The sequence below is a fragment of the Trichosurus vulpecula genome, chromosome 8 (genome assembly GCF_011100635.1).
Source record: "Trichosurus vulpecula isolate mTriVul1 chromosome 8, mTriVul1.pri, whole genome shotgun sequence".
Lineage (NCBI taxonomy): Eukaryota > Metazoa > Chordata > Mammalia > Diprotodontia > Phalangeridae > Trichosurus > Trichosurus vulpecula.
In genome coordinates this window covers 135664463-135676898 of record NC_050580.1, presented here as the reverse complement: position 1 = coordinate 135676898, position 12436 = coordinate 135664463, and positions in this window count along the sequence as shown.

Below are 12436 nucleotides of genomic sequence, written 5' to 3'. Positions count from 1 at the left end.
TTGGTTTGGTTTGATTGCTTTAAAATTCAGTTTAATTGTATGATGTTAAAATTATCTGAGAGGTGGCCAAAGCAGATGTTGTGGTCTATAGGTATCTTAATGTTTTGAAGAAAATAATTGAAAAAAGGTAGATATAATGATCCACAAAATTTTTAATGTGGATGAAACAGGCTTATTCTGGGAAAAGCATGCCTCCTAAAATTTTTATTTCTAAGAAAGTAAATCTCCTTAGATTAAATATGTCTAAGGATCACCTAACTTTTTTGTTGGGAGGATGTACAGAAGAGATTTTAAGTTAAAATCAACACTTCTTTATTGGTTTTGAAATCTTCATGCTCTGAAAGACCAGAACCATCAAACACTCTGTCAATCAATCAATCAAAAACATTTATTAGGTGCTTACTATGTGCCAGGCACTATGTTAAGCATGGAGATACAAAAAGAGGCAAAAGAGTGTTTCTGCTCTCTAGGTTGTGATCTAATGGAATTCTTTGGCAGTCAAACAAGAAAGTACAGGTGATTCAAGCTGTTTTTGAAGACCGGTTTTCAAAGTTATTTTGACCCAGCCGTTGAAAAATATTGCAAGGCATTAATATTGCATTTAAAGTATCACTGATTTTAGATAATGCCCTAAGTCATTCAGTTACTCTTGGTTTTATTGTATGAGAATGTAAAAGTCTTTTTTTAGCCACCAAACACAACATCTTTATTGCAGCTTATGGACCAAAAGAACCATTATAACATTTAAAGCCTCCTACCTAAGAAAAACTTATAAACAAAATTGCTAAAACTATGAATAAAAAATAGTTTCCTTAACTGGTTTCTTGAAAAATTATAACATCAAAGATGCAATAAAAATTTTTCTCTATACTTGGCAACAAATACCTACAAGCAACGTGCAGTATAGCTGTGTATTTTGCCAAATTGTGCTAATAGTAATTTCGAAGGTTTTTCCTTTCAAAAGCAAACTGTGATAAAAGAGATAACAAATATTGGAAGGAAGCTTGGTTTTGATGAACTAAAAATGATGATGCTTTGGCGTGGCTCTATTTGCTTCAGAACATATAGACTAATGATGACCCTCTTCATTTACATTGGCAGCAAAAGTTTGAAGAAATCAATAATGATGCTGAAGGAACAGATGATATGCAAATGGAAGACTTCATTCTCAAAGAATTTGAAGATATTTTTCGAGCTATAGAAGTCATGAAGCATATATATATATACATATATGTGTATATATACATGTATATGCTGACCCTAATGTCAACTGAAGTATACAAATTTGTTGAGGAGGGGATGAAGTTCTTTGCACCTACCAATGTATGTATAATATGAAGATTTAAAAAGAAAAGACAGTTAAGTCTATGCTGCTAAAATATTTTAAGTGACAATAATAATACTTTTGTCATATACTGTTATTGTAGGCTTATCTTTAGGTATGGTACTTAAGAATTTGAAATTTTTAAAATCTGCTTTCTACAACTATTCTATTGCTTTTAATAGACAAATTTGAAATACATCTTCTTATCCTTTGCTATTTTAGTACAGTAAACAAATTAAAAACTTATTTTAAAAATTTTATTTTATATCTACATTGGGCCAGGAACAATTACCTTGTTTTACATTGAATTATAACTTCAAATAATGTAAATTTGAAAAATGCAACTACTTCGCAGGTTCCAATATTTGCAGTATTTGGGATTTATCTGCACTAAACATTACAGTATCTATAATAACCTTTATAACAGTGATTCTCCAACTTTTTGGTCTCAGGATCCCTTTACACTCTTAAAAATTATTATGGCCCTCCCCAAAGATCTTTCATTTGTATTGGTTATACCTATTAATATTTACCAAATTTGAAATAAAAATATCTTACTAGAATTATGAAATAGTTTTGATCTTGTGGACACCCTGAAAATTGGTTTAGGGGATCCCTGAGAATCTCCAGACCACACTTTAAGAACCACAGTTTTATAGTGATCATTGGGTTTATTTAACACTGTTGTAGGTTATTCCAAATTGAATGCTATTTGTTAGCACTCCTAAATCTTTTAATCCATGTTTCATAAACTCTTTCAGAGTCTAGAGCATGTCATATTTATCTTTGTATCATTTCAGCATTTAGCTCATAGTACACCCTTAATTTATATTTCTAAATTGAATCACCAGCCTCTCTTCCTCTCTAACCCTCTCTCTCCTTCTCCCTATTTGTCTGTCTTTCCCCCTCCCTCTTCTTCTTCTTTCTTTGATTATCTCTTCACCTCCTCCCCACCCCCAACCATATTCCTTTAGGCTTTGTGCCTCTTTTTCATCCATCAGTTAATTCTACTACCATTGCTTCCTTATCAAATACATGCCCATTATTCAGGTTCACTCTTGGTAGTTTTACTTTTTTCTCTGTGGGGCCTCATTTCCCCACCATGCATTAACAATACATAAGGACAACTCTTTTGGTCTCTCCTGCTTGCTTTTACGAATGCTTTCCTGCAACTCTCATTTCTTCCTTTGAGTGCCTCATTTCTTCCTTTATCACTCCAGAGGGTATAATCATGTGCCAGCTAGGACTGAAGAGGAGAACCCCCAAATTACTGTTCCAGCAGGGTTATTCCCAATCTGAATACAGAATCATTGCATCCTTAGTGGCTTTCCCCATTAGAAGCCATTTAGGAATGTCTTTTAAAGGGCATGCAAAGGCTGTAGCTATGCACCTGCACAGCCAACTCCTAAGACATCCAAAAATTGGATGGCATGCTGAGGTTGCATCCATAGAGACTGTGGCTAAAGAGTCTTGCTATCTGTTAGAAAAATCATAGTTTTTACTAAGTAATTTGGAGTTTTTAAATAACAAAATTTCAGCAAGCTGGTAGTTTCTGGATAATGTGCAAATCACAGGGAAGGAATCCTCTTGTGTTTTTTGCAGTGATCCTACAAGGTTAGCAAATCATAGAACTGCTATCATTTTACTTTAACTGACCATTAAAAAATTAATGGAAGACCAGATCTCCAGGAGCTATCAGATCTCTATTTCTGGTTCAGAGTTTTTAAATGTCTAAGAGCCACAGGCCAACTTTTCTTTTTCTTATTCTCTCTTTCTCTATCTGTCTGCCTGCCCCTCTGTCAGAGCTGAGCCTAATGAAAAATTCTCCTTTCTTCTATGTTTGCTTGATTTTGATGGCTGTTCTCTCTATACAAGTGCTCTTGAAACTTCATGGAGCCTGTGTCCTTCTGCCAGTATATGTTACCATACGCAGGGTTACGTCATTCAGTAAAGGCTTTAGTAAGACTTGTGGGGGGCAGGGTTGATTCTGATTGCAATTAGTATTGGAAAAAGTGTTGTTACAGGATCTCTATTATGGAAATGGTTCATAGTATGACTTTTAAAAGATGAATTCTAGCGCTTTGCCCTTTATAATACTATTACTTGTGCTGCCTATGTGCCTCTGTTTAGATTCAGAATTGTTTGCATCATAAATTTAAGTAACACATTCTTAAAAAAACAAAACAAAAACATACACACCTTATCAGGTCCTTCCCTCCTGTCTCTATGGTTAGACCTGCCTACCTTCTTTATGATACAATATCAATAAAAAGAGGATTTGTTTAACAATGAAGAATTTTCTATTCTCTCTTTTTATATATACATCTATATCTATATCTCCTCTAGATTATTGAACACTTTGATTATAGATATAGAACACTTTTGCTTTTTTGATTTGAAATTTGAAATTGAGTATGTGTATGTATAAATATTTGGACTATAGAACTCAAGTCACAACTCTCACTATCCAGCTCCACACTGCTTAGGAAATTGTCCCTTTCCCCACCTCAAATTTATAGCAATGTCCCACTGAAACTATAAACTTCCCATGTCAGAAACCGAGCCCATCATTTTCCACTAGAAACAGGCCCTCCTTCCCAGTTTCCACATTGCCATGAAGGGTACCAATTTCTTCCAACCCCCTTCCCCTCCAAACAAATATTTATACACACACTGCACCTCAAACTAAACCAGGGAGTTGTTTTTGTCTCTTCTCTTCCCTTTGTCTCCAAATCTGAGATATCACCATGCCCTTATCATGTTTTCCTTTGCATTTTCTACTACCTATCTTAGGATGGTTGCATTTAGCCCTAAAAGGAAATTTGGGCATTATCTAACACAGTCATATCAAACTGAGGTAGAAGCTCATATATATTCTCTGTGGGGCACATATTGTCCTAGAAAATCACATATTAACATTATCTATGTTGTGTTGTATTTTTTATTTTGTTAAATATTTCTCAATTATATTTTAATATGGTTCTATCTGCACTCAAGAATATTGGGCTGCATGTTGGACATCTCTGATCCCACCCAATCATGTTATCTTACAGGTGAGAGAATTGAAGTTAGAGATGTGAAGTAACTTGTTGGATCACCCAGAGAGTAAGTGTAGAGTTGAAATTTGAATTCATGTTCCTTGGACTCTAAATCCAAATGGATTCAGCAAATGACCATCTTTAGTTTGATGACCATTCTCCTGTTCTCTATGATCTTTCAAGGACTTTTGACAATGACTCATCAATTATATCTATCCTTTCCCCCCAGTAAACTTATTGTGTAGTTTCTAGGCCTGGTTACTTGAACTCATTAAAAGCAGCTACGATTATATTCACTTTTCTTGGGTAATTTATTTTTGGTTTGTAAAACTGTATCTTTTACGTTTTGGAATATCATATATTCTCTCCACTTCTTTATAGTTGCTGTTCAGTTGTTTTCAGTCATATCTGGTTCTTTTAGGGTTTTCTTGGCAAAGATATTGGAATAGTGTGTCATCTCTTTTTCCAATTTATTTTACAGATGAAGAAACTGAGGCAAATGGGGTTAAGTGACATGCCTACAGTCACACAGCTAGAGTCTTCCCAACATCAGGCCTGGCACTCTATCCATTGCTCCATCTAACTGCTTTGTCCTTTATGGTGATAGTTGCTAAATCTTATGTGATCTTGACTATGATGTGTCAGAACAATATATCCATCAACAACAATGTTATAAAATGGACAGCTTTGAGAGACTTAAGGATTCTGATCAATGCAATGACCAAGATTCAAGAGAACCAATAAAGTAGACAGGCAATAGTGCCTGACAGGTAACAGACTCAATACGTAGAATGAAGCATACATGCTTGGAAATGACTGTGAGTGATGGCTCACAGTGAAGTTCCCTCACTGCAACCTCCCTGCTGCACTCTAATCTCTATTACTCTGCTACACTCTGCGAACAAGTTTCATTTCATTTTCTGAATAACGAAAACCAGTGTTTTCTCTGTAATGATGAAAAGAAACTCAAGTGGTGGGCTTTGGAAGAGATGGATTCCCTACGTGGATACAGGATATGCAGATTATAGGATTGAGACAATTACAATTTTGATGGGAAAAAAGTGATCTCTGCCCTGGTTGCCCCCAAAATTGGTAAAAGGAAACACATGATGAGGTTTTGCAAACTGCTGTCCTCTAATAGGGTACTAATTTTCTACCCTCTTCTAATTGGTTGCCCCCAAATTTGGTAACAAGAAATGTATAACGAGGTTTTTCAAACTGCTATCCTCTGATAGGGTACAGGTTAGTTATGAATAATTATGGTAATGAAGGACAGAAATTGCTTTGTGCCAATTAGACTTATTTTTTTTGAGATTTTTTATTTTTAGTTTACAACACTTCGCTCTACATAATTTTAAGTTCCAGATTTTCTCCCCCCCCACCCCACCCCCCGAAGACAGCATGGAATCCGATATATATTCTACATTTAACTTCGTGTTGAACTTATTTACACAATAGTCAAGTTGAAAAGAAGAATTATGACCAATGGAATGAATCATAAGAAAGAAGAAACAAAACAGAAAAAAAAAATCTCAACACAGAAACAAAAACAAAAAAGGAAAAAAAAACAAAGGGAAAAAAAAAGGTGAGCATAAAGTGTGCCTCAATCTGCATTCAGACTCCATAGTTCTTTCTCTGGATGTAGATAGCTCTCTTCATCCTTTGGAGTTGTCTTTGCACCTTGTATTGCTGAGAAGAGCAAAGTCTATCAGGGTTAGTCATCACAGAATCCATATATGTGTGGTTGTGTATAATGTTCTCCTGGTTCTGCTCCGCTCACTCAGCATTATATCATGTAGGTTTTTCCAGGTTATCATGAAGTCTGTACCATCCTCATTTCTTAGAGCACAATAGTATTTCATTACCTTCATATACCACAACTTGTTCAGCCATTCTCCAATTGTTGGGCACCCCCTTGATTTCCAATTCTTTGCTACTACAAAAAGAGCCGCTATAAATATTTTTGTACACATGGATCCTTTTCCCACTTGTGTGATCTCTTTGGGACACAACCCTAGAAGTGATATTGCTGGGTCAAAGGGTATGAACATTTTCATAGCCCTTTGGGCATAGTTCCAAATTGCTCTCCAGAATGGCTGGATCAGTTCACAACTCTACCAGCAATGTAACAATGTTCCAATTTTCCCACATCCTCTCCAGCATTTATCATTTTCCTGTTTTGTCATTTTAGCCAATCTGACAGGAGAGAGTTGTTTTGCATTTTCCTAATCAGTAGTGATTTTGAGCATTTTTTCACATGCCTATAGATATCTTTAATTTCTTCCTCTGAAAACTGCCTGTTCATATCCTTTAACCACTTCTCAATTGGGGAATGACTTGTATTCCTATAAATTTGACTCAGTTCCCTGTATATTTTAGAGATGAGGCCTTTATCAGAGACACTGGTTGTAAAGATTTTCTCCCAGTTTTCTGCTTCTCTCCTGATCTTTGTTGCATTGGCTTTTTTTTATACAAAAACATTTCAATTTAACATAATCAAAATTATCTATTTTGCATTTTGTAATGCTCTCTATCTCTTGTTGTGTCACGAATTCTGTCCTTTTCCATAAATCTGATAGGTAAACTATTCCTTGCTCTCCCAAATTGCTTATAGTATCAGCTTTTATTCCTAAATCATGAACCTATTTTGACTTTATTTTGGTATATGGTATAAGATATTGGTCTATGCCCAGTTTCTGCCTTGCCATTTTCCAATTTTCTCAGCAGTTTTTTGTGAAATAGTGAATTCTTAGCCCAGAAGCTGGATTCTTTGGGTTTATCAAAGAGTAGATTGCCATAGTCGTTGACTTCTGCATCTTGTGTACCTATCCTATTCCACTGATCCATGAGTCTGTTTCTTAGCCAGTACCAGGTAGTTTTGATGGCTGCTGCTTTGTAGTACAGTTTAATATCTGGTATGGCTAGGCCACCTTCCCTAGCATTTCTTTTCATTAACACCCTAGATATTCCAAACCTCTTGTTCTTCCAGATGAATTTTGTTATTATTTTATCCAGGTAGTTCAATTGGTATGGCACTGAATAGATAGATTAATTTGGGTAAAATTGTCATTTTTAGTATATTAGTTCAGCCTAACCATGAACAACTGATATTTTTCCATTTATTTTAGATTTGACTTTATTTGCGTGAAAAGTGTTTCATAATTATGTTCATATAAGCCCTGGATTTGTCTTGGCAGATAGGCTACCAAATATTTTATAGTGTCTACCGTAACTTTGAGTGGAATTTCTCTTTCTATCTCTTGCTGTTGGGCTTTGTTAGTAATACATAGGAATGCCAAGGATTATGTGGGTTTATTTTATATCCTGCAACTTTGCTAAAACTGTTTATAATTCCAAGTAGTTTTTTACTTGATTCTCTAGGATTCCCTGAGTAAATCATCATATCATTTGCAAAAAGTGATAATTCAGTTTCTTCTTTGCCTATTCTAATTCCTTCAATTTCTTTTTCTTTTCTTATTGCTACAGCTAATGTTTCTAGTACCAAATTGAATATAAGGGATGATAATGGACATCCTTGTTTCAACCCTGATCTTATTGGGAATGCATCTAGCTTATCTCCATTACAAATAATGCTTGTTGATGTTTTTAGGTAGATGCTATTTATAATTTTAAGGAAGGCTCCATTTATTCCTATGCTTTCTAGTGTTTTTAATAGGAATGGGTGTTGTATTTTGTCAAAGGCTTTTTCTGCATCTATTGAGACGATCATATGGTTTCTGCTAGCTTTGTTGTTGATATGGTCAATTATCCTGATAGTTTTCCTAATATTGAACCAGCCTTGCATTCCTGGAATAAATCCTACCTGGTCATAGTGTATTATTCTGGTGATAAGTTGCTGCAATCTTTTTGCTAATATTTTATTTAAAATTTTTGTATCAATGTTCATTAGGGACATTGGTCTATAATTTTCTTTCTCTGTTTTGACTCTTCTTGGCTTGGGTATTAGTACCATATTTGTGTCATAAAAAGAATTTGGCAGGACTCCTTCTTCACCTATTTTCCCAAATAGTCTATAAACTATAGGAATTAATTGTTCTTTAAATGTTTGATAAAATTCACATGTAAAACCATCTGGCTCTGGAGATTTTTTCCTAGGGAGTTCATTGATGTCTTGCTCAATTTCTTTTTCTGAAATGGGGTTATTTAAAAATTTTACTTCCTCTTCTGTTAACCTGGGCAATTTATATTTTTGTAGATATTCATCCATATCCCTAAGGTTGTCAAATTTGTGGGCATACAATTAGGTAAAATAATTCCTAATTATTGTTTTGATTTCCTCTTTATTAGAGGTGAATTTACCCTTTTCATTTTTGATACTGGTAATTTGATTTTCTTATTTCTTTTTTTAATCAAATTGACCAAAGGTTTATCAATTTTATTGTTTTTTTCATAAAACCAGCTCTTTTTTATTTATTAATTCAATAGTTTTATTGGTTTCAATTTTATATCTCTAAATGCTTACATTAATAAAATAGAGAAAAAGGAGATCAATGAATTGGGCATGCAATTGAAAAAGCTAGAGAAAGGACAAATTGAAAATCTCCAATTAAATACCAAATTAGAAATACTGAAAATCAATGGAGGGATTAATAAAATTCAAACCAATTAGTTAGACTTAGTAGGAAGATTTTGAGCTTCCATCACCAGCAAATGGTGAGGTAGGACAGAGATTGGAGGTAGGAGTTAGAATTAGGATAAAAGAAGCCTGAGAGCTTCCACATTTGGCACACCCTGGCTGATGCTGCTTGAGCCACAAGGGCTGTGCCCTTTCTCATGAAAAAGAATAAAGACCTTTTCTGATCTCTAGTTCAGACTCCAGATTTATGATTTGGTGATCATCATCCCACTCATGATCAATGTTGAAATTTGTCTTACTTGACTATGCATATTTTTGCAAAGGTTTAACATTTTTTTTATTGTTTCTCAATTGGGGAGGGGCATGAATTTAGAGGGAGAGAAACTTAATGCTTATTAATTAAAACTTCAGTTGTTAATTGAAAGTCTTTTAAGAAATTTTCTAACAATCTTATTTATCCTAGGTTTCAATCCCTTTTGGGGCATTTTTGTCCTGTCCTTTCCATCTGATGATGTGGAATCATGGAATACAGTAATCCTCAAAGATTTAAAGGTGCATATTAGTTAAATGATTATGGAGAGATGCATAGTGCTCATGGGTAGACTGTAGCATATTACCAACAAAGAACCTCCCAGGAAAAGCATAAAATAAATGATATCCAAGAACTAACTGATCAGAAAAGGAAGTGGGCCAATTATGTAGTTAGAGAGTATGGGAAGATTAATGGATGGTATGTATGCTTCACTGATATTCATTCAGTGTCAAGAGATCCAGAAGAAGGCCTCCAGCATGTTAGATCAATCCCCTGTGGATGATATATGGAAGGACATATATAAGAATAAAACAGGATGAGAAGGCATGGAGTACCTATATGGATGGGATAAAATATTAGAGTTTACCTTTCTAGCATGAGGAAGATTCTTCTTGGCAGGAAAGATTAAAAAAGTAGGAGTAAAATAAAGGTCAAGAAAATCTCCCCATCACCTGTTATCATTTCATCCCCTGTAGGAGTGACTCTACCCCTCTTTTGATTTTTTTTCTTTTCTCTGATACATTCATCTCATCCCGCACCTTTTGTTATTCTTAGCATTCCTCACTTGCCTAATCTTATTCTGAGCTTTTTATGTATGATTTTTATTATTTAATATTTTTAGTTTTCAACATTGATTTCCACAAGATTTTGAGTTACAGAGTTTCTCCCCATTTCTGCCCTCCCCATCTACTCCAAGATGGCATATATTATGATTGTCCCTTTCCCCAGCCTGCCCTCCCTTCTGTCACCCCAACCTCTGCCCCTTATCCCTTTTCCCCTTATCTTATTGTAGGGCAAGATAGATTTCTATACCCCAGTGTCTGTATATCTTATTTCCCAGTTACATGTAAAAACAACTTTTTTTGGAGCATTTGTTTTTAGAACTTTGAGTTCCATATTCTCTCCCTTCTTCCCTCTGCACCCACCCTCCTTGAGAAGGCAAGCAATTCAACATAGGCCACACATGTATCATTATGCAAAACACTTCCATAACAGTCATGTTGTGAAAGACTAACTATATTTCCCTCCATCCTGTCCTGTCTCCCTTTATTCAATTTTCTCCCTTGACCCTGTCCCTTTTCAAAAGTGTTTGCTTTTGGTTACCTCCTCCCCCAATCTACCTTCCCTTCTATCATTTCCCCTCTTATCCCCTTCCACCCTACTTTCCTGTAGGGTAATATACCCAATTGAGTGTGTATGTTATTCCCTCCTTAAGTCAAATCTGATGAGAGCAAGATTCACTCATTCCCTTTCACCTGCCCCCCCCTTCCTACAGAACTGCTTTTTCTTGCCACTTTTATGTGAGATAATTTACCCCATTCTATCTCTTCCTTTCTCTTTCTCCCAATATATTCCTCTCTCACCCCTTAATTTTATTATTACTTTTTTAGATATCATCCCTCCATATTCAACTCACCCTGTGCCCTCTCTCTATATGTATATTCCCTTCAACTACCCTAAAACTGAGAAAGGTCTTGTGAGTTACAAATATCATCTTTCCATGCAGGAATGTAAACAAAATGGTTCAACTTTAGTAAGTCCCTTATGATTTCTCTTTCTTGTTTACCTTTTCATGTTTCTCTCAATTCTTGTATTTGAAAGTCAAATTTTCTATTTGGCTCTGGTCTTTTCATTGAGAAAGCTTGAAAGTCCTCTACTTTATTGAAAGTACAATGTTGCCTTGGAGTATTATACTCAGTTTTGCTGGGTTGGCAATTCTTGGTTTTAATCCTAGCTCCATTGACCTCCGGAATATCATATTCCAAGCCCTTTGATCCCTTAATGTAGAAGCTGCTAGGTCTTGTGTTATCTTGATTGTGTTTCCACAATACTCAAATTGTTTCTTCCTGGCTGCTTGCAATATTTTCTCTGGGAACTCTGGAATTTGGCTACAATATTCCTAGGAGTTTTCTTTTGGGGATCTTTTTCAAGAGGTGATCAGTGGATTCTTTCAATTTCTATTTTGCCCTCTAGTTCTAGAATATCAGGGCAGTTTTCTTTGATAACTTCTTGAAAGATGATATGTAGGCTCTTTTTTTTTTTAAATCATGGCTTTTGGGTAGTCCAATAGTTTTTAAATTATCTCTCCTGGATCTATTCTCCAGGTCAGTGGTTTTTCCAATGAGATATTTCTCATTGCCTTGCATTTTTCATTCTTTTGGTTCTGTTTTATAATTTCTTGATTTCTCATAAAGTCACTAGCTTCCACTTGCTCCATTCTAATTTTTAAGGTAGTATTTTCTTCAGTGGTCTTTTGGACCTCCTTTTCCATTTGGCTAATTCTACCTTTAAGGCATTCTTCTTCTCATTGGCTTTTTGGAGCTCTTTTGCCATTTTGGGTAATCTGTTTTTTAGGTGTTATTTTCTTCAATATTCTTTTGGGTCTCCTTCAGCAAGTCATTGACTTGTTTTTCATGATTTTCTTGCATTACTATCATTTCTCTTCCCAAATTTTCCTCTACTCGTCTTACTTGGTTTTCCAAATCCTTTTTGAGCTCTTCCATGGCCTGAGACCAGTTCATGTTTTTCTTGGAGGCTTTTGATGTAGGCTCTTTGACTTTGTTGACTTCTTCTGGCTGTATGTTTTGATCTTTGTTACCAAAAAAAGATTCTATAGTCTGAGTCTGAGTCTGAGTCATTTTTCATTGCCTGTTCATGTTCCCAGCCAACTACTTGAGCCTTGAGCTTTTTGTTAGGGTATGACTGCCTTTAGTGTGGAGAGTACTTTGTCCCAAGCTTTAGGGACCTTGCACTGCTCTTTTCAGAGCTACTTCAATGCAAGCTCTGTCACAGCAGTGCTTCTCCTCCACCAAGAACCTCCAACCAGGACCAGGACCCAGATCCAAGCAGGGCAAAGCAAGAGAACCCTGCCTCTGTGCCAGCAATGCAATCCTTGCACTCTTGCTCTGATATGCCCCTTGATTCCTCCCACTGTGTGGGCCAGG